We start from the raw sequence: 24,672 nt of genomic DNA, 5'->3' as shown, positions 1-24,672 counted from the left end.
TTAAGTCATTTCCACTTTCTGCGTAAGATGCTCAATTTGCACTTGCTGAATGGGCTTCTCAGTCACATTAGGGACCACTGGACGCAAGGCGGTAGGAATCCGGTATTGTTGGATGTAGAATGCCGACGTGGGGTGAATCTCCTCCTCGCCTTTCAGTCTCTTGGGCATCGAAATCTTCTCTGGATGGCATTCATTCCATGTGGCAATGATCATCTGGATCTCATCGAAGTAGTCATAGTCAGTACGAATAAAACGAACTTGGAACAATTTCTTTTTAAGAGATGAAGGAACTTCTTGAAGAGCTCTGTACTGACGGGCCACCCTATATGGGTAATAAGAAGTTGCCCAGAAAGGCGCAACAATGGGATTGGTTCATCATACTTATGAGAAAAAGGAGCCTCCTCAACATGGAACCATTTAGTATGCAATAGAAATGCCTTAGGATTATGATCTTTTAAAAAATTAATCCAATGTGAATATTATTTATTTGGGGAAAAATGTTCAAGGACCTCAAATTTTTGTATGGGATGCCTAAAATCATCAATCTTAAATTGTTTCATAAGGTGCCCAAACCCTTTTATGTGGGAGAAAAATCATATTTGCAAAAGTTTACGAAGGGCGCGCATGGTCCTTTCTTCGTTTTGTTTGAAATGGTTTAATGACAAAAATGTTTTAGCTAGAATCATATTGACATAATTTAACTCGTCACAAACATAGCTAACCACCCATGAAATTGAAGGATTAATGGCATTTTTTCGATAAAGAAAAATAATTAGTCCAAAAAATGCTAAAATAAAAATCCTAACCTTTGAAATCATTGATTGATTTGCAAAACACTTTGCCAAAAATGAAAATGGGCATGCATAACAATTTGCTTTGACAACATTCCTTACCATTTCAGCTTTGATTTTTAAAAACTATGATAATTCAAAATTAAAATCTATGCTGATAGGCGGCCTAACAACTTCCTTTTCAAGAGGCATTCCAATGACAACACTATATTCCTCTAGTGTTAGGGTTAGCTCGTACTCACCAAATATGAAGGTGGAAGTTCGCGGACACCAAAAGTAGGGCAGCGCCTGTATAACTCCAGAGTGGATGTTGATCTCTAACAATGAGAGAAGTCAGGCGATCCTAGCTTTCACATATCTTTGGCCATCTTGATCTAATAGGTCCAACCACATTTTGAGCTCTTTTTTGGGAATGGAAATAAACTGTACGTCGGTTTTCCCCATTACATATAAAACGAGATTGATGACGAAACTTATTGTCATGGAGTGACAAAATTGCAATGAAGTAAGTAAATTGCAAAGTGAGAGTCCAGACAACTTACTTTCACCGGGAAGGGATGACAATCACATAAACACACGCATGAAGTGTAAGGCTCGACTAAGTGGAGCTAAGAGGATGATCTGACTATCGCAGTCTTGTGTTCAACTTGTCAAGTCCTCTTAACTCCGGCTCAATCGAATGGAATGCCCTATAGTCATGCAGTCTCACGGATATGGACAAACACAATCGACACTATGAAAAACTTTCGGGGAAGAGAAGGTCAACCTCTACATAACAATCTCTCTTTTGAGGTGGTGTCATTCTCAACATCATCCTAAAAATCCTATCGCAGCCTAGGTCTGACAGCATGTTGTATGTGCAAGAGTATAGTTTAAATGTAAGGCATGCACAACAATTTATATCAAATAAAACTTCAATAGTTTGAATTCAAAATATTCATCCTTAACTCCAACTTGCAAGACAAGGGTTAGTAATCACTACTGTCCTTATACCTCCCCATCTACAAAAACATTTAACACCTTAAATGTTATGGACATACCTGGAATCCTTATTGCTAAACAAAAACATTTTTAAGAAGAAGAGAAAAATTGGCCTAAGTCCACTAAGAGTTTTAACTCAAATTCCCAGTGGAGTCACCAAGCTGTCGCAACCTAACCTTGGGTGAACCATCTAGGGTTTGACTAACGGATTACTAAGCCTAAACTTAGCTTGGGTTCTCCCAAACCCATATCAATTCACGACTTAAGTTCAAGTTTTTTAGCATATGAAGATTATTAGCTAGGAGTCACCACTAATCAGTTTATGGTAGATCGATTAGACACCTAAGTAAAATAATGAGATAATTATTTTACTCCTATGAACTAGAGACTTTAGGTATGGAGACTTCATTACACTAGATTTTTTTAATGCCTTTTTGGTACCATTCTTTTTATTTCAAAAACATTTGTGTAAGCATCTGAATTGGTTTTAGCCTAAATCATTATCATGCAATGGGGTGATCACACGAATGTTCAACTATTATTAAACAATCAAATAAATTGCACTAAAGGAATTAAACACACAAAGCAAGCAATTATTTTTAGTTTTCTCTAATCTTGAAATTAGAACGTTACTATATAACATGTACTTTAACTTTATGACCTAACTCTATTGACAAGCAATTTCTAATTAAATGAACCTAACATGCAAACTATTTGACATGCACCTAATATTTTTGTATTTTTTTTACTAAAATTAGTAAAAAAAAAAACTAATTGAATGATCTAAAATGAATAATTTTCTAAAACGTTTACGGGTTAATTTGACTTAAGCTTTATCCTATCTTAGAAAACTATATATTTTTTTTTTTTCAAATGGGATTATCAAAATGTGCAAACACTATCTACGACCCTATCTATAAAAAAAAAAATTAATTAGATCCTATCTTGATTTATTCCAAAATTATCTAAACGTGCAATCCTATTCAAACTAGATAATAATATGGTGAAATCCTATATCTTGATGTGCAACCTAAAAAATGCAATCCTAATCCTAATTTATGAAGCCATCATATCCTGATGCACGATTTTATTTTTTAGTGTTTTCCAAAACAAGTAATTATCAGATAGGCATTATATTTAAGCTACTCGGGATATTCATTAAATGAATAATTAAAATAATTGAAAAAATAGTTCGTTGTCTCGCGGATTAAATTAATGATTATTTTAACCCTAAACATCACAACATATAAGAAAGCTCAAAATAATTAAAATTTTGATCCGAAGTCTTACGAATCAAATTAATAATTATAGTGATTTTTGGGCAACAATACTCTACAGATCATTGCTAAAATATTTATAAAATCAACATCGACGCCCAATGTTTTTTTTTTTTTTTTTTTTTGGTAAAGGTGGACGCCCAATGTTCTAATTTAAGCAATAATAACGAAACTTGATTTAAAAGAAAACAAAAGAACTACCTTGACTAGGCTTTTTTATTCTTTAAACGGGACCAACGTGTGGGATTTGCGACTGACGATTTGCACTGGGGTCCGGCTATGGCGAGCGGACCAGTAGTGGGCCGGTGTCGAGTCAATGAGCTCAAGATGAAGGGGGCGTCATGACTGGTGGTGCTTGGCGGACGGAGAAGCAGTGGTGCAGGCAGTAGCAGCGACAATGCTTAGGTGGGTTGCTGCGGCGATTGTTGCGGCGGTGGCGACAAGTAGAGGTGGCGTTGTAGTGGGTGAGGTGCGGTGGTAGGGGTCGGTGACAAGAAGAACGCGGTGGTGTTGGCTCGAAGGTGTTGCTAGTGTGGTGAGTAGCAGTGGCAACGCACTCGGGAAGGTTGCTAGCTGCTGGCGTAGTGGCGAGTTGCTGCGGCCGAATGTGCAGGCGGAAGCGAGGTAGAGGTGCAGCAGCAAGTGAGGTGCGGGCGTGGGGTAGCAGGGAAGGCGAGCGGTGCTTGGCGATGGGTAGAGTTGCAAGTCACTGCTGGTGCTTGCGACCGTGGAGGTGTTGCCTGTAGAAATAGCGGTGGCGGGCAGAGATGGTGGCGTGCTCAGAGCTTGCTAGATGGAGATGCTACGGTGGTGCAGCGACAGCAGCAATGCGGCAATCAAGGGTGTGGTGGCGGGTGCTCACGGCGTCGAGAGGAGGCGCAAGTGTTGGAACTATGGCAGCAACGAGAAGCTACAGAAGTCTGTAGGTGTCGCTGAGAAGCCAAGGAAGAAGACACTTTTTTTTTTTTTTTCAATTTGTTTGTGTCTCGCGTCTTTTCCCTCTCTCTCTCTCTCTTTGTTCTATACTTTTCTCGCTGAATTCTTTCTTTTCTTTGCAGCTTGTCAGGGAAAAAAGAGAAATGACTCTTTTTGTTGACTGAAGATGGATGGAGGCTTGTCTCATTTTTTCTCTCCTCTGCACTTTCTCTCACGCGGTTCTTTTTGCACTTTCTCTCACCCTCTTTTTTTAATTGCCACTCTCTTTATAGCGAAAACCTCCACTTACCTTTAGAAAGTTCAAACCTATGCTTCCTTGATTGTGGGGATTGTTGAATTTCAGCCCCGATTTGCCATCACGAATTAGCACTTTGACTCTTCTCACTCATATTACAAGAAATGCATCCAAGTTCATTCTTGATTTTTGTGAACAACTCACCTGATGAGTATAACTCCTCGATTCTTTCTCTTCGTGTTATCAATATAGCCATTATTCTCACAGATTTTGGGTCTGATTTCCTTTTTGACTTTCTATTCACTTGATTTCTTTATCCTTGGCTGGTAATTCGGCTCCACATTTACCAAGATTGAATATTTGTCACAGCAAAAATAGCTAGTCAGAATTCCCACCTTCCATGCATAATTAATCAAATTAATCCTCCTTATTTTTCTTTTATTTGCTCTGGTGACCAAAAATTATATGCTATGCAATTTTTATTTTATTTCTTTAGAGTCGCCAAAATTTAGGTGTCAACAATATATATAGTATGATTTGAACTGCTTTTAGCTATGTTTCAAAAAATTAATTTGTAACAAATCTCCTAGCGTAGATCATATATGTATGTGATAGCATGCCTCTGAATAAATCGGAAATGGTCTTAGCTTGATGCATGAAAAACTGGCTGAATATATCAGATGAGCAGTACACAAAGATAGTAATCACTAGGAGTATATATAGTATGATTTGAACTAATTTATCAACTATTTTAAATCCAAACTCTAATAGTTTGGATTTTCGATTGGAAAAATGTAATATACCATCAATTTGTTTTGTTATGGGTTTGATTGAATAAATATTACCTTTAATATTTCCCAACAATTATGCAAAAAGTTTAATATCTATATAATCTCAAAGTTTATATTCCTAATACCAAGCAAGAAAGAAAACGCTCCTCCATACATCCATAACAATTATTTAAACCAAAATAAGTATAGGATATTTTGAGTGGAAGTAGCATAATTTTATTATTTTTCATCGCTCAAAATTCAAGTTTAAGCTCAAGGTCAAGCTTTTAGCTCCAGTTTGTGTTAAACTCAAGCTATGCAGTGAGATTTAATATTGGCAATCAACCTTAGGAAAGTGAAGTTTTGGCTTCTAAAACATTTCATCAAGTAAAAGGTCTTAATCGATAGCTCATTTAAACTTGAGGTGAGGGTCGCGGTCTCGATTTATTAGAACTAAGTCTTTGAATTTTAAGTCCTCTTGAGTCACATTGTCACAGCCCAAATTCTATAATTGTAGGGGTAATGATTCAGCTGTCCTTCTACTCAAAGGATGAAGCCTCAATGCATGCCCAAAAAGTCGAGATCTCAAAAGTCCTTGTCAATAATACTCACTTTATTTGCCACTAACTAAGGAACCTAAAAAGATTGTGAAGGAATGGGATGAGCAACTGTCACGCCCCGATCCATGAGCGCGTGTCCCGATCCATGAGCGCGTGTCCATCCCTTGGTGGTCGATAAAATTTGCAACGTCCTAAGATGCATCACCAACCCATTCATTTTATTTCACATACAGAAGCGAAAAAACAACTCATAACAACAAACAACATGGGATAGGAAAGCATGACAATCACATCAAACCAAACACCTTTATAAACAGATTGAGTTTATATATAAAGGTCTACAAAAAGGTCGGGTTTCAAAAAGGAACTGTCCCACGACCTACTAGTCGGACACGTTCACCGATCCTTCAAACTCCATCGGCTCCGGGGGCATCGGGTCCTCTACAGCTCCGTCAGGAGGGTCAGTTGCACCCTCACCAAAAGCAGCATCGACAACCACCGCAGGGATCTCAAAACTCTAGAGGGGGCCCACCTGGTATCCATTGAGTCCATGGCGGAATCACACCTTGAATTGATGAGGTACCCTCTCAGGTAGGTTCTCATCAACTCAGATGGTGGTCACGATCAACTCATAAACCCAATGACTACCAAGGATCCGAACATCTATTCCCTGCTCAGTGATAGCCCCTGGCTGTCCAAAATGTTTTGGAGGAACTGCCATCTAAGGACCTAAAAATATTGAGCCCGCGACAGGGTGAGACAATATCTCAACAAGTTTACCCCCTAAACTCTTATTAGGAATGAAATATACTTAGGGCGTCCTAACTACACAACCATACAATCATAAAAACTTACCTCGTCTAAGATATTTCCAGCATGTCAGTATAGCTCATATCACAAACATAAATAGTATTCGTGCTCAAACAATTGGAACGCCAATACTTTCATATTCACAAACACAAGGGGCCTCGATTATAGGGTCAAATCGTCATGACACGTCCCATTCCTTGCAACACAATTTTGTCCCATAAGCAGGCGCGTCAATTTCACTCAGCATGCGTTCCAATTGCTAATCACGGCCACACATGGGCACAACCTATTCGAAGTTTGGTGGTTTTCTGACGTAGCTAGGCATTGTCTCACTCCACTGAGCACGACAACGTCACTATGTCGACGGCATTCCATAAAGGAGCATTGGTCCAGCCTTTACTGCGACCGACATCCATTGGTAGGGCATCTCATATAGGGTTACGTCCAACTCAACAGCTCTGGACGAGTTCTCTTAACCACTACATGACCATTCAATCTCGATCCAAGACACAATGCATTGCACTCAAATGACTCAATTAAAATAGTGATCCTGGCCTATTTTCTTCGTATTAAAAATGCACGGTAACATAATTGTGTGTGGGTACATGGTCAATTTGAACTAGAAAAACTGATATGCTTTCTTTTCAAATCCCACTATTTGATATAGTATTTAAAATCAGTTTTAGTGTCAAAATCTGACACCCAGTATCTAAATAATTACCAAAATTTCCAAATTTTTAATTAAATACCAAAAATTTCAATCACCACTTAATTTGCACAATTTAAGACTCAATTGAGAAAATTAACCACACAATTGCAATCAGCATGGAATTCCCGTCACCAGCTATCCCGGTCTAATTTCCAAAAATATTTAATAATTAAATAAATTCCAAAATTAACTAAATAATTCAAATTAAATAGAATAAGTACCAACTTAGGCGGAAATGCTAATCTAACCACTTAAACGGGCCTAGAAAATTTCCAAACCTAACTAGATAAATAGTACAACTTATCAGCCCTTAATTGATCTAATCTAACCAACTAACATGCACAATTGAATAATTAAATCACTAATCTAACTAACTAATCACCTAAAGCTTAATTAACCTAAACTAATCATCCCTTAAGCATCATTAATTCCCTAAGTATATTTTAGCAAGTAAATTCACTAGTTTAGTATTTCGATGAGTTCACGGCAATGGCGACACAAAGGTGGGCAATAAACAACTCTATGGCGACAGCAATCAACGCCCGAAAGGGACCTAAAACAGGCCTAGAAGTCTCAGCTCTTGCTGGAACTTCAACTTCTATTCTTGGCTGTAGGGATCGGTCGAAGGGGCTGCTCCGCGCTGGAATGGCCAAGGCAGGCGGGGGGCTAGAGTGGCAATTGACGGCGGAGCTTTGGGCAGTTGGACAACGACGTACGACGGTTGGACGATAGCGGAAAAGGCTCGAACAACGAGCTGGGCTCGCGGAACACTCTCTAATGGGGAAAGGTAGAGCAAGGGAGAAGAAGAAGTTGTTGGAAATGGAGGGCGGCCACAAAATGTCAAAAACAGTTGAGTTTTGGCCTTACCACCCTTTGGTTGTCATTTTCAGCCATTTGCAACCTTCAAGCTTCCCAAACAAGCTTCCCCAATAGGTCCAAAAAATGCCACAAAAAATGGTCTTATGATTTTCCGGATAAAAAATGGCCCTACTTTGAATTTTCACAAAAAGACTCAGTTTGCCGAAATTTTTTTGGAAGGTGAGTCGACACTCCTAAAATGAATCGTGACATGACAAGCTTTCAATTTCTAAAATTGGGTTCAAATTCGCGGTTAATTTCAATCTGATGCAATTTTAACATGACCTAACCTACCGAGTAGCTTTTAGGAATTTTTGGTGCAATTGACCCGTGGCCGATTATTTTTTAGCCAAATTGTACATTTTCGATACATTGGCAACTCTCGCTTGTCGTGAAAATCTCGAGGTTTTAAATACATACACGAGATACATATATGACAGAAAAATCGGTTTAGTACTATTCAATAGAAATTTTGCAATTAGGTGGAATTACCCACATACCTCTATCGAATCAACCTATCTCTAGTCTATTATTGATTTTGACGATGCCGCAATGACCCTTGCAGATTAGCACGATTGAGTAGTCGATTCCTAATCAAATTCTCGAGTTTATTGCATTTAGACTAATAGACTAGTTATCCCATGAGTGGCCAACTTAGGGAAAAGAACTATAAGTGCGCCTATAGTGCTATTCTCTAAGCTGATCACTCCCGAGATAACTAGACTATCTAGGGAACTTATTAAGGGATTTTAATTGTAATAGACTTGGAAATTCGACTAGGAATCGACTACTTGACCGTGCTTATCTGTAGTGATCATTACGGCACAATTAAAAGTCAATTGGAGATCAGAGATAGGTCGGTTCAACAAAGATATGTGGCTGAACGTAGGTGATTCCACCAAATTACAAAATTCTCGTCGACCGCTATTAGACTGATGTTTTTGTCGTTTTGGTACTCTGTGTCCGTATTTGAAATCTTGAGATTTTCACGACCATCGAGAGTTACCAATGTGTTGAAGAGCTTCATTGTGGCTCGAAAAAAAAATTGACCATGGGTCATTTGTACCAAAAATTTCTAAAACATACATGATAGGCTAGGTTACGCTAAAATCGCACCAGATTGAAATTAACCGCGAATTTTAATCCAATTTTAGAAATTGAAAGTTTTGTCATGTCATGAGTCATTTTAGGAATGTCGACTCATCCTCCGAAGATTTTTTTGCAACCGAGATTTTTGGTGAAAAGTCAAACTAAGGCCGTTTTGTTCGGAAAATTTAGGGGACCTTTTTTATCATGTTTTTGGGATGTAAGTTGATTCTATTGGCGTAGAAAATTGTTAATTTGATCGAGGACATGTCGGTGGATTTTATAGGGCCGAAATTGACTTCAATTGGAAGAGGACTAATCTAATTTGGGGGATAGATCTTCAAAATTCGTAGCCCCCTTTGCTCCACACCTTTGGACCATCTCAATGGCTTCCTAAGGAAACTTTGGCAACTGGAATTGCTGAGGAAACTAGTAGCCATGGTGGGGCCAAATCAAGGGGACAAGAGGATAGAGAGAGAGAGAGACTAAGTGGCTCCCTCCGAGCTTGTTGTCTCCCCTTCTTCCCCATCTAGTTGACCCCCCTCTATTTCCAGCCAACTTGAAGTTTACAAAACCTAGAAAATTGAGCAGAATAGCCCCTGCCCGTCGCCAACCCCGTTCGAGCCACCCGCGTTGCCACGATTTGCCGTCGCGTGCCGCACGCCAATTGCGAGCCTGTCACACATTCCGTGCATTGTTCGCCTTGGTCTCGCCATGCCCAGACTACCTCAGGTCGTCATCCAGCCAGTCGAAGCTCCTGGCTGCCCATCCTGCCGCCATGAAGCTTCGCCAAGCCCCGCCATAGCCTGTTCGCCTCCTCCTTGGCCATTTCTAGCCCAACTAGCCGCTTAGCCTCCTCTATGGCTTAACCACAGAATCAAGAAGCCCTGGGTTTTCTGAGCATTGTTTGGCCCATTTCCGAGCCCTTCAGAACCTCGAAAGGTCCCCCAGTTTTGGAGTTTGTGGATTGTCTCCGCATCCCCGTCGAAGTGAACTCACTGGCTCGCAAATCTAGTGAGTTTACTCACTAATTTCTGCTTAAGGAGTTAATTATACTTAGGGGTTAATTAGTTTAGGTTAAGTATGGTTTATATGATTAGTTAGAACGGATTAGCAATTTAATTGTTCGATATTGCATGTTAGGTGGTTAAAGTAGTGCATTTAGTAAGTAGATAAGTCGTAGTATTTATTTAAAGTGATAAGTGTTCCAAAAGTCCTACAACTTGTCACGAAAATACATTTCAATCCTAAAACTTGCAAAAAGTGCATTTAAGTCCTAAAACTTGTCAAATTATTTCAAACAAGTCCTAAAATCAACGCCGTTAACCTTTTCCGTTAAAAATGTTGACGTGGCAATTTAAATAATTTTTATTTTCCACGTGGATTTTTTAAATTATTTTTTTAAAATTAGATTTAAAAAATAAAAAAATCAAATTTATTCATTTTATCTTATTTTCACCAAATTTTTTTAAAAAAATTAAAATATTTTTAAAAAGAAAAACAACGGCTCCTCTCCCCCATTGCCCATCGCTGGTGGGGCCGGGCGACGGTCGCCGGCCCTAGGCGTGGGTGGCCGGGCCTCGTTGGCCCTAGGAGAGGGCTAACGAGGCCTCGCCCGGGCGGGCAATGGTTGCCGGCCCCTCGTGAGGCCCGGCTATGACTTGCCAGGGGGGTGACGGCGTGGCCCCGCCGAGGGCCGACGAGCCTAGATCTGGGCATTCACATCGAGTTGAGCGACGGTGCCCGATTTGGGCCCGTTGGCCCTCGCGGGGGCCGACGACCAAAGCCCCCGGGGCGAGTCATCGCCGGCCCTCTCGGGGGAGCCGGTGACCGTCGCCACCTGGGCAAGGCCTCGTCGGCCCTCGCTCGAGGCGGCGAGGCTTGCCCGGATCCGGCGATCCTCACTAGCCCCGAGCGAGGGCCGATGAGGCCTCGCCTAGGGCGCGCGACGATCGTCGACCCTTGCCAGGGCCGGCGAGGCTTGGCCACCCCCGCCTGGGGTTGCGACCATCGCCCGACCCCTCCGGCGACGGGCGGTGGCGGCGGCGGGGGAGAGGAGCCGCGCTAATTTTTTTTAACAATTTTAAAAATAAATTTTTTAACTTTTCTTTTTAGTTTTTGTTGAATATAAGATAAGAATAAATTTAATTTTTTAGTTTTTAAATCTATTTTTTTAAATGGATAAAAATTAATTAAAAAATACATTTGGAAAATAAAAAAATTATTTAAAATGCCAATCAGCATTTTTAACGGAAAAAGCTAACGGCGTCGATTTTAGGACTCGTTTGAAACAATTTGACAAGTTTTATGACTTAAATGCACTTTTTGCATGTTTTAGGACTGAAATGCATTTTCGTGATAAGTTGTAGGACTTCGGAACACTTATCCCTTATTTAAATAGGTTTGGAAATTTTTTTAGCCTATTTCAGTATTTAATTAGGTTTTTCGGGCCTAAGTTGCATTTATTGATATTTATTAATTAATTTGGTAATTATTTAATTAATTATTATTTTCCGAAAATTAGACTTAGATAACCGGTGATCGGAATTTTGAGCTAATCATAGTGTTATGATTAGTTTATTTAATTGAGTGTTGGTTTGTGCAATTTGAGTGTGAATTGTAACTTTGGTTATTTATCTCAAAATTTAATAATTTCAGTATTTAATTAGAAAATTACCGAGTGTCGGTTTATAGCGCCAAGAATGTTTTTATCGACTATATAATTTGTTGGATTTTATGAAGTAAAGATATTATATTTTGGCTAAGGCCGACCGTGTACACACATACAATTATTTTCATTGGGTATATTTTAACATGATGAAATTAGGCCATGTTCATTATGCAATTGAAGAATTGGTGTGCAAGGCACAAAGTTCTTGGCCAGGATGAGTTTATTGTAGCTCAACTTGTGTGAGCATTGGGATTTCAGCTTGCGAGAGCAATATGCTATATTAGCCTATAAGTGCTTGATATGTCAGTTTATTAGAGCAGTATACTATATCAACTTGTATGAGCAATGATCGTCTATAAGCTTGTGAGAGCAACGATCCATATATTAGCTTGTGGGAGCTACTATCTATCTTTATTAGTTTGTGTGAGCTACTATTTATCATTTTCAGCTTGTGTGAGCGTAGTCGGTGTTGACAGTACTGGATACATAGTATTAAATTGATAGATAGTATCGATTGGATGGATTGATGATTAACATCATGGGGGTTGAATTGATTGGTTGTGTGTGAACTTGTACTGACTTGCAGGAAGGAGTGGAGGCCAAGGTAAGTGCTCTGACTTGTGCTTGTGCTTAGGCAGCCCTTGGAGTATATTTTCTTCCTAGTCGAGACTTAGTGGGTGAACTTGCTGAGACATCGTCTCACCCCATTGTAGGATAACACTTTCAAGTCCTTAGATGGCAGCTTCTCCCAAGCATTTTGGCCAACCAAAGAAGATCACTGAGCAAATGTGTTATATTCCGCTTCATGGGCACCCAAGGGGATAGGTCTATGAACTTGTGAGATCCGTGGTCTGGGTTGATGTGAGTCTACCCCATAAGGTAGTCCATCAATACAGATCATGGTATCGTCATGAGTGGAATGGATAGAATAAGGGTCTCATATCGGAGTCGGAGGTCCTTATGTCGGTGCTAGAGGTTGCTTTTGGAAAAGGCACAGCAGATCCTCTTGGTGGTTCAATGGTGGACCCAGATCTTTTTGATCCAGGGACCCCAAAGTATTCAGTTGAAGACTCGACTGATTAGAGGATTTGTAGCTTCTACCCCCCCCCCCCTTTTGCAGACCTTGTGTATAGTCGGCTAATATTGTATATGACATAGCTTGATATGTATATAAAGGTGTAGGTTGGTTTTTGAAAATTGTGCCCTACTGTTTTATCCCATCTTGTTGTTGTCTGGGGATTAATTATTCGCTTCCGCATGCGTATTAAATTGAATGGGTTGGCGACGCATCTTGGGACATCGCTATTTAATCGACCACAAAGAGATGGGGACGCGCTTGGAGGATCGGGGCGTGACAAGTAGTGCATATCTCTTCAAAGCAGATTGAGCAACTATTATGCATGTATAAAGCAATACTAGGAACTCATAATCCAAAGTCACGATATAATACATATATCGATTCAAAAATGTATTGTTTCATTTCAACAAATCTTTATATAAATTGAAAATATTCATTTAAATTTACCATCACAATACATAAATAAGTAGTCGAGTTCATAGATCAATCTCAAACCACGTGTTAATGGCCTATCCATTGACCAATGTATTGCTCAATATCCTACCATACTCACAACATGACGCCTGATGATAAGGCAATCAAGATTCTCCCTTTAGCAAAGTCTCTACCTACAAAACCAGTGCCTCAGTCTAGAAAGATATCCTAAATTGGTATGCATACCAATAAACCTCTCACCGGGTTCACAATTATATTGAGCATCAAACAACTATCTTCCAAAACTAGAAATCCAATCCATAATTAAATCTTATAAATCAAATAAATAACTTTTTGCAAGGTAGTCCATTTGCCTATTTTCAACCATTTTTTAAATCATTCATAAACCATTTTGCAAAGTAGTTAATATATTACTTCACAACCCCTTGCATAACATGCTTTCTAAAGATTTGTAAATATGAAGTAGTAAACGCTTGATCTAGCTTTTTATACAACAACAATGTCATTTCTTAATTCATACTATATATAATCTATATTGTTTTTGAAATATGAATTTAAAAACTTAGAGAATAAAAAGTACTATTCATCTTGGAATGCCTCTGATCAAACAACGTGGTTATATGTGTTGAAAACCTTGTAATCTTAACAATTAAGCAAGAATCGATATCAAAACTGACTAAAATATTACAACAACTATGAAATGGCCATACTAAACTTAAACATTAACGAAACGACTCCTAGACACTAACAAAGCTCTTAACCAAAGTAGATATTCAAAGTTATTTGTAGCGCGAAACTTGAGTACAAAACTGAGTCACACCATAATTCTCTCCATCAAACTCCACTTCAAGTGAGCTTACAGTTAGAAGGACGATCATTTAAAGCATTGAATACCCATAACTTGGTTGACCCAAAATCAAGCCGAAAACCATTGAAATTTGACCCTACTCTTGAGAGTTAGGAGTATGCTCCTAGATGCATATTGTGCTTTATTATTTCCATTCTAGCATTTGCATTGTTTAGTAGTTTTTTGGAATTTGCTAAACTTGAAAGCCATTTTATTTAGTTCTTGAGCATTATTTTGAGAAATAAATGGAGTCTTTCATTCAGCAAACAAATAGTTGCGATTTATCAAATTGAATAAGACTTGATGTCACAAATTGAATAAGAATTGATAACTGAAACTTAATTTGTAATTTCATCTAAAAAAGACTTGTATTTTCTCAAACAATGTTTGGTAATTTCGTATGAAGTTTATAACCTGAAAACATTATTAAATTAAAAGCCCAAAAGCCACTAGTTGCACATTGTTCATGTTCGTAGCCAACTTTTATTTTTATTTTTTTCGAACAAACTGTTAGTCTAAATTAAGTTTCATTAAAATCCTACAATTTGACAATACAATAAAGTATCATATATATATATATATATATATATATATATATTCGCAGCTCCATGATTCCTTGATTGAACTTTATAGTTCAAAATTCATAAAATTCCAAATTTGTGTCCTCACCCCAAATGTTACTTCAAATAGATCAACAAAAGGTGTAAGCAATTACCAAAAGTTGCCATACATAGTTGTATAAGCTTGGTGAGACATCTCATCTCCTCTTTCCCTTTCTTCCTTTTCTTTCTTTTTTTCCTCCTTTTATTTTCTCTCTCTTATTCTCCTTTTCTCAAGTGTGCTCTCACCCGTGCTCTCCTTTTCCCCTTTTATTTCATTTTTTCTTTTTCATTTTTTTGGGCCCCACGCATGTCGACCAAGCAAAATAAAAGTGCAACTTTTGCACACAATCCAAGGAATCATTAAGCAATATGAGGCGTCGTAAGAAGATATGATGTTGCCAAGCTAAAGTGACATAATGTATTAATAATCTCTCTAATAATTATCATCAATAAATATTTTCAAATGAGGAAAATTATCTAAAATGCCACAAACATATAGCATTTTTACCAATCCAACATTAAACCTTTTAATGGTGCCAATTAGGTTTTAAATATTTTCATATTTTGCTAATTAAGTCTATTTTGGCAATTTTTACAATAAATCACTAATGTAAATTATGGTTGTCCTACTTAATATGGCAAGCACAAAAGTGGATAATTTTTTTAATAATATTTTATTTTTATATTTCAAATTTTTGGATTACTTTTTGAATTTTTTTCTTTTATGCTCTCTCCCTCTCTAATTTTTTTTTTTAACAACTCTAACTGGTAAGGGCTTGATGACCTCACCTAAATCTTGACGAGAGCGCGGAGGCCCTCGCCTTTGGCATGCAAAGGTTGCTATGCCTCCTCCCAAAAAAAAAAAAAAAAAAGCCTAGGCAAGGGTTTGGATTTGTGGATTGTGATGGTTGATTGATGACCTCACCAGCTAGAGTTGTAAAAAGAAAAGAAAAGAAAATGAGTAAAAAGAAAAATAAAAATAAGTTAATGAAAAATAGAAAAAAATATTAAAATATTATTAAAAATTATCTACGTTAATGCCAACTATATTACATAGAATGATTGGCATCCGTGTCAGTGATTTCCAACTAAATTGGCCGGATGCACTTGATAGGCAAAACACGAAAAAGTTTAGAACTCAATTGACACAATTAAAAAGTTCGGGATTGAATTAATAAAAATTCAATAAATTTGGAACTTTTTGGACAACTTTCCCTTTCAATTGTCCCAATAAAACAAACTTTCTATCCCAAGTCTAGCACTTAGAATCTCATTCTTGTTGCGGCAAGCTTAATTTAATGAGTCGGTCAATTGAAAAAACCAAAAATTGGACCGACGCAAATAACATTTATCGAAGAGTCAAATGCACCACTTATGGACAATGTACCAGTCATGACGTCATTGCTTAAAAACCTAAGCTTTATATCAATAAATGAAATATTTAGATCTGAAAATTCGATATGCTTGACGGGAAGACTATACTGCAGTCAAACTATAAATAACACTGCATATAGGAACACGGGGTTTCGAATTGGTCTTTTCTCACCTAACCCATAAAATATGTCGGTAAACTATCTATTGTAGCTATAGTCGGATGCACCACGAGAGTAAAAGACCAGCCTAGTTTCCGTAATACACGGGATGGGAAGTCAACAAATTCAATTCACGAGACTTACGCGCATAAGAGAAAAGGGTAAATAGATGAAAAGATGAAAGTGGTTAACTATATGAAAATCATTCAACTGGCGGAACCAATTTGACTAAGTAGATAATTGGAGACAAATTCTCATTATTAGCTCGGCAGCTATAAACATTATGTGTATCTTATATATCTGTTTAAATCAAACTACTGACATGGAGCTCCCCTAAAATCACGCATAAATGGACCTAGTCCAACACGAATTCTGTAAGAGCAAGCTGTTCTAGTTGCTCTTATCTTAACACAAGTAGTGTCAGACATGACTTTTTGTGGGTATCCTTCACTTCCAACATCCTATGAATCTGGATGTAATCCTAAGCGATGAAGCCATATAAATCCTAAATAATCTAAGGAAGAAGTAAATCATGATAATGTAATTTGATGATCTGAAAACCATGACAAACACAAAAAGTAATGTGCAGGGCACATTGATCTCCCATTTTCTAAGGCTACCATGGGTACAACTCAGTCATAGAAATCTCATTTCTCTAGAACTGGCTCGATTTGCTTCTTGACTCCTCGACCTCAACCACCCTCAGATTGTAATCTTGCATGGATGGCATATCAGATTCGACGCCGCTGTGTATGTAGAATGCGGGTCTTGATGGCACTTGGAGAATGACCGAGTGGCTTTTAAGCATGAGAAGGACCGAGGCCATTGTTGGCCGGCTAGTCATATTTTCTTGGACACATAGTAGACCAATGTGGATGCACCTCACAATTTCAATACTTGAACCAGAAGTTATAGAGGGATCGATAATGTTTGATAATGATCCTTCCCTCCAATTCTTCCAGACCTGCAAACATTTGACAAACATTGAGCAGATTGATATCTGGAATATTATGTGAAATGAGAAGGTATGTTCGTATTCTCACATAGCTTATAAGGACTTCTGTGTCATCACCCATGCGGAAAAGAGCATTCCTTTGACCACTCACAATCTCCAAAAGCAGCACTCCAAAACTGAACACATCTGACTTGATCGAGAAAGTTCCATGCATCGCATACTCTGGCGCCATATATCCACTGTCCATCACAAATAAGTCCACCTTATTAGCTCTATAGTTTGCTTTTCTCTTTTGATAAGCATTAACTCTAGGAGATTGTGTCACTTACTAGGTCCCCATGATTCGATTTGTCTTGGCTTGAGTTTGATCCAACTCGAACAGCCTCGCCATACCAAAATCCGATATCTTTGGATTCATTTTTGAGTCTAACAAAACGTTGCTGGCTTTGAGGTCCCGATGGATAATACGAAGTCGAGAGTCTTCATGTAGATAAAGCATCCCTCGGGCAATGCCCATTATTATCTTATGACGTGTATCCCAGTTGAGATTCGCACGCTTAAGGGGATCTACGCATTTTGGTGGAATCGCATTCTATAAGACATCTATTGATCATTTGTGAGGATATGATTTCATGAATGACAACCTAAGAAACATACCAAATATGAACTGATCAAGGCTTGAATTGGGCACAAACTCGAAAATGAGAAGCCGTTCAACTCCTTCCAGACAGAAACCTAGGAGCTTGACCAAGTTCCTATGGTGTAGCTTAGCTAGTAACATGAACTCGTTCTTGAACTCAACTTCCCCTTGGCTGGAATTCTGTGATAGCCGTTTCACCGCCATTTCTTGTCCGTTGGAGAGCTGACCCTGACATTTCAACAAATTAGATCATTGTGAGTATCAATTGGTACATTGAAGCATTTCTAGGAGTATCGGATTGATATCATCTTTGACTATTTGGTTGCTTGAATTTTTAATACAATGGAGTAGAGGATGTGCTTTGTTTTTTATTACCGTGTAGACAGCACCAAAACCGCCTTGTCCAAGCTTCTTGGAATCAGAGAAGTTATCCGTTGCCGCTCTGATAATGCTGAAATCAAATTGCAGTGACTCAACCGTGCTAATTTCATGCACAACTTCATCTACAAAGACAAAAATGCTGTCATTCAGAGATCATTATCTTTTCATAGTTTTCATAATGAAAGTTTCGCAAACTTTTAGTAAATGTAAACCCTAAACCTTTTAACCTTTATAAAGTTTTTGGCCTAATTGTTGAAAGCGATGCAGCTCTTGCTACTTTGTAGGTGCAAAAGCATAGTCATTAGTCCACTTAATTATTTTCGTAATCTTTTTTAACCTCATGAACAGTCGTTGTTCCAATGCAAAAGGATAAACACTCGCCTTCAACACTTTCTCTGGGCTGCTTCTTCTTCCTTTTCACATTCAGGAGCACGATGACAATGCTGATGACAAGTAGCGCAGAAATACTTGTGATGACCACAATGATCACAGTCCTCGTCGAATTACTCTTTCCAACTGCAAGGGCAAAGGCACATTTTATGATCATTGCTTGCTGCTTACTATGTGAAAGATACATCATGTGATTCTCTGATGACTCGGGAAAGTGTTTTGGATTTCTGGATTTTGTCATCCTACCTATTTTCATCTAATAAGATTCAGAATATATCACATAATTTCCTAAATTTATAAGTTTTTTGCGGATGCCTTTTTTACCTGAATTTCATTACTTTCATCAATTTCTTTCGAAAATCAGGGTAAAGACAGTAAAATGGTTTACAGAAACAGAGTGGAGCAAGGAACATCCATTGCAAGTTTGCAGAACTTTTGCAGAGTTATTAGAAGCTCCCAATGTGCACATATAGGACCAATATATACATGCGGATCACGGCTATGGATTGTAACCCTGGCTCGATTTAGATCTCTGTCTCTCTCTTAGATGGCATGACTGTGATAGTTGACTAGTATCAATGAACTGACTGTGATAGTTGCTAGTATCCATGTAGATGCATCAATAATTAAACATATATTCTTTTGCCAAAAATATGGATCAACCCGTACCTTCTGCCAAAAAGCATTTAAAAATTAAATGAGCTACTGAACATATATCAATAAAAAGAATCTTGTGGTTTAACAGACCATGCAGATTAAGCTTATATGAAGAATTTGGTTGGGTGAATCTCTCGCGGAACCTGCATATTTTTATAGAGAAGAAAAGACTGAAACGCCGTGTACGTAACTCCTGAACAAGAGCCAACTTACCTGGTGGTGGAGGCATTGGATCTCCCTCCAGCGATGGTGGTGGCAGAGGCGGCGGAAGTGGCTCACTGACTGGGTCGAAGAACTGATCATTGGCCCCGTACAGGATCACGCAACTTGGCACCATGTACCGTCCTCCTGAGTACCTGGCACAGCAGTGGCTGATCTCCTGGGCGACTAGAGCCAAGCATTCGCTGCATTGCTGCTCCGTCAAATCTGGTGTGCACTGCACCAACGCATAGATCATGTCAGGTCCCACTGATTCGTTCCCCGATGCATACTTTCTCAATGAGCCACCACGCGCCGCCTCAACCGACAGACGGTTCAGGAGCTTCATCCTTGCTGGGTCGTATGTATCTACGCTCGAGACATCGTCACCGGTGCCTGCTACGTAGGCAGGTTTTATCTTGACTACACCAAAGAACGAGGCGTCCGAGTACCGAATGATGCTGTTCCCGCTGTAGAGGAGTGCCTCCTTTTGTAGGGGGCAGAGGCGGCGCATGTCGGAGGCCAAGACATTGAGGTAGGCGCGACAGCTTTTGGCGGTTAAGTCACCGCGGCAGAGGCCAAAGACATAGAGGGTTTGGGAGGCGCCGGAGATGGCAGCAGAGGCATTGAAGAAGCCGTAGGAGAGGGACGAGGAGTTGGTGGTGGAGATGGAGGAGACGAGGGTGGTGAGGGTGGTTTGGTAGGTGCTGTCGGCAGTGAAGTTGCCGGTCGAACTACAGTAGGTCGCCGGGAATTGGGCGTTTATGGTGGAAGCAAACATGAGAAGAAGCAAGAGGAGGAGATTTGCAAGATCCATTTTTCTCTTTGGGTGTCTCGGGTGTCTCTTTGATAGACCCGACATGAACGGAGGGTTTAATCTTAAGAAATTAAATATGTTGAAATATCTAATGAAAATTTATCCCGTCATCAATACCTCACCAAAAAAAAAAAAAAATACATATACGCACACCACATTAAAGAGAGACCCGAGACACCCGAGAAAAAAAAAAGAAAGAGAAGAAAAATTGATCCTCCAATTCTCCTCCCCGTGCTTCTTTCTCATGTTTACCAAACTGTTGCAGAGTGGTTGCAGAGTTGTCGTGTTTCTCATGGGGCAACGTGCGAGTCTCGCATAAATATTGACTCCTTTTACTGCGAGTATTATCAGACGACCGGCGATTTCCAGGCAATGAGCAACTGGAGTCTCGACGAAGCATCGACTCGAATGGAGAAGCAGACGCGTCGTTGTACGGAGTCTCGGTCTTCTGCAATTATAATAAAAAAGCGTTGACGCCTTCTGCCGGGTCCGTCTATTGGCCGGCAATTGCCAAGCAATGTGGAAACTTTACCAGTGAATGATGTTTTTCAACAGATGATTAACTAGATGTCAAAGGAAATTTGTTCATCTCCTTGTGATTTTAGTTTCAAGTTTCATTTAGAGCACTCCGAGAATAAAATGCCAAATGCATCAATTGACATCGAGAGTATATCCTAAAGATCGCACAAGGAAGTGCATCACTGGAAATGTGCGAATGCTGATCCGAGCTGATCCAAACTTCACTTGCCCCACTATACCCAAAAAAAGAGTTGAAAAATAATGTTGACACGACTTTTTTTCATATTACTTTGTTCGGTCACAGAAAAGTATCGATCACAAAAAAAAGAAGAAGTAAATTAGTTAAAATGTCTTATGAAAATTTACCAAGTCATCAATACATCAGAGAAAAAGAAAATGCCATCAACACGGATTATCAACACGGATTGCCAAAGTTTTGCACTGAGTTGTCGTGTTTCTCAATGGGCAAAGTCCAAGTCTCGGAAAAGCAATGACTCCCTTTTTTATGAATCTATCTTTTGCAAGTAAAAAAGGAAAGGAAAGGAAACCGGCAGTTTCCAAGCAACGTGGGATTCGAGTCTCGTAGAAGCATTGATTCCTTTGATTCGGTAGAAATGTGAAGAGAATGGCGATTTCCAATCAAGGTGGAACATTTGCTAAAGGTGATGTTTTGAGGAAATATACTCATCTTCTTGTGATTTTAGGTTCTAGTTTTAATGAGAGCACTTCAAGGCAAAATCCTGAATGTGTCAATTTGATGTGGGAGAATATGTCCTTCGGATCAAGCTAATATGGGCTTCACCTAACACGCCATATAAAAAATATTTGAAAAATAATGTTGACACATTTTTTATCACTTCATTCAGTTAGAGACAACTTTTGCTTAAATTTCTTGTTCCGTAATTTTGTAAATAGAAGCCTCCTGTGTAGTGCTAGTGAGAATGGGTGAATCTTGTAATAGTTGGACTCTTTTCCCTTAGTGGTGGGGTCCACTTTTTTTGATAAAGAAAAAGGAAACAAAAGAAGGTTTGAAAAGTCAAAAGAAAAAAAAAAGAAAAGAAAACAGAAAAAAGAAAAAAGGTGAATAGTAGTCAGTCACTTTTAAGAGTGTGAACCACTTCGGCGGAGAGGGAGAAAGAAGAAAGGAAAGAAAGACCAAGAAGAAGAAGAAGAAAGGGGAAAAAAGGAAAAGGGTTTTGGTGCGTGCACATTACGGATGCCTTACCAAGCTGACTTGACTCCATAACGCAATGCCCGGTAAGAGATTAAGCCCATCCTTTGTCCAATTGAAGTAATTTACGGGTTTATGGCTCAAATTCGGAATTTTAAGATAATTGAGCGAAGAAGTCTGATTTTTCAGTCGTTAAGCCATGTACTTTTATAGAAATGATACTTTAAAGTGTTGTGGAGCTGTGGGATTTTACGGATCATGATTTGAACTTACGATTTGCTTCAAACAAAATTTCGAAATTTCCGCGCGCAATGGACAGTGCTTGTCCACAACTTCGGGCCCTTATTTTGTTAGTTTTCGGTTTAATTTTGGGACAATCAAGCTGGGATTATTGTAGTATGTTAGAAGGGCTTTCTATTGATTATAAGTATGTTTGGAACGTGGTTCAATAGAGAAAGTTATAACGTAACTAAGTTTTACGCTCAAGTGCCGCGTTACGAATGACTTGAATAATTATTTTGAATATGCGATTTATTAGCGCATAGGAATCGTTTTATGTTTAGGGATAATATAGCCGTTTCGTGGTTGACATAGCGTATTACCCAAATTTAATGTTGTTTCTCATTTATTTAATAGAATCATGAGATCGAAGGATCAAATTGTTAGAAAAAACTCCTATGTTGTTTTGAAGCTAACAAAACTTATCTAAGTCTATTCTGAAGATTGCCAGACTTTTGTGTCAAAGTCTATCTTACGACAGAAGTCTGTCCACTCTAACAAATTCCAAAATGAATGCAAGAGAAGAATAGACTTATCCAGATGAGGGATTATCTTTCTTTCTTCAAGGGTTCGGTTTGTACATGTTATTTATGGCCTTCTGGATGGAAATATCACTTACGAGATTGATTATCTTTATTGGAATCAATTTAGATACAACAACTTTTTTCGGATAGCAAGTTAATTTGGAAAGACTACTTATAAAAATCAAGATCCCGATTGTATGGGCGAGCAAGATTGACGGGCTTTCATCACAATCTTCAAATGGCTCGAGATCTCATTGATTGATTCTGTCCAATGGATTGATTGGAAGAATTCCTTTGGAAAGTGCCAACAGTCGAGAAAGCACGAAAGAGTATTTAAGAAGGACTCTCCAGTTGTTCGATAGAGAGCGTGAAAGAAGAATTCCAAAGTATGAAGTTTCTCACTTACTTGTTATTCCTTACTCTATGCTCAGATTGTACTCAAAAGAAAGAGATTCAAAGAGACTTTGTGAGAGCAATAGAGACTCTCAACTGTAAAGTTGAGATTACAAGATTGTAAATTTTCTTTTGATTCTTAGTGAAAACTAGCCAGAAGGCTGTCAGCGTGGGAGAATAAACATAGACTTGATCTAAGTCGAACCACTATAAATTATGTGTTCTTTTTTCTTCCCTGAACTCCTTTACTTTATTTACTGCGATATATTTCTGCTCTTAGAAAGAACTGTTAAAGTCTGAATCCCTCTGCAAAGTCTGAAGTCAACCAAACTCAAGTTAAAAGTAAATTTTTCATTGCATTTCGAAAAATCTATTTTCACACCTATCCACCCCCCTCTAGATGTTCTTATTAGCCATTTCAATTGGTATTGGAGCCTGTGTACTTACTTTTTGAAGTGTTTTACTTCTAAGCTAAAGATTTTCTATGGCTAATATTTTAGCTCCAGGTTTAGTTGAAGGTCAAAGTAACACCAGACCCCCTTACTTCGATGGAAATGAGTACAATGTATGGAAGAACAAGATCAATGCATTTCTCAGATCTAGAGATCCTCTGGAATGGATGTTGTAGAAAAATGGATCAACCCTAAAGCAACATTAGCTTCAAACCGAGGGAAAGAAATTATTGATGCCGACGAAGCAACACAAGCTGAAATTATTAAGGGACAAGCTCTTGACGCAAAAGCAATCTACTCTTTATATTGTGCCTTATTTCCCACTGAGTATAACCGAATTTCTTCTTGTGAAACAACAAGAGAAGTTCGGGACATATTACATGTTACCTACGAATGGACTGACCGTGTGAAGGAAACCAAAATAAACATTCTACTTGGACAGTATGAAACCTTTAGAATGAAGCATGGAGAATCTATTACTGATATGTTCAGTCGTTTTATAGAGATTGTGAATGGGTTGACATATCATGGTCAACCAATCTCAGGACCAATGAAAGTTAACAAACTGCTACATGGGCTTTCGAAAGAATGGAATCATGTGAAGACTTCAATTAAAGAAACTCAGAGGATCATGCCACTATCAATTGATGAACTAATAGGCATGCTTCAATCATACGAAATAGGGCAGATAAATGATGAAGAAGATCCTAAATGTAAGAAGTCAATTACTTTAAAGTCTAACATTGATTCTCATGACACAGATTCAGATGATGATATGGACGATGAAGAGCTAGTGCTTATGATTAAGAAATTTAGAAAACTGGATAGAAAGGGAAGAAGATTCAATTGAAAGAAGCAGAGCATATAAAACTTCTAGAAGAGACCGATGGAGGATAATGAAACCATCAAAGATGTAATATGTTTCGAATACAAGAAGAATGAGCATATCAGACCAAACTATACACTGTTGAAAAAGAAGAAAGGAAAAATTGAGAAGTATAAAAAGGCTCTCAAAGCTGAAACTTGGAGTGATACGAGAATGTAAGGAAAGTGAAGAAGAATATGCCAACATATGTCGATGGCTAATTCAGAATCGGACTCAGATTTTGAAATAAACT

At 38.6% G+C, this 24,672-nt stretch overlaps 1 pseudogene; it reads right to left on the bottom strand.

The window, feature by feature from the left end:
* LOC120294042 lies at positions 1-20,216 on the bottom strand (annotated as a pseudogene).
* Between the last annotated feature and the right edge of the window lie 4,456 nt (positions 20,217-24,672).

The sequence above is a fragment of the Eucalyptus grandis genome, chromosome 5 (assembly GCF_016545825.1).
Source record: "Eucalyptus grandis isolate ANBG69807.140 chromosome 5, ASM1654582v1, whole genome shotgun sequence".
Classification (NCBI taxonomy): domain Eukaryota; kingdom Viridiplantae; phylum Streptophyta; class Magnoliopsida; order Myrtales; family Myrtaceae; genus Eucalyptus; species Eucalyptus grandis.
Note: the sequence above shows the minus strand (reverse complement) of the source record. Positions and strands in the feature narration are given on the sequence as shown.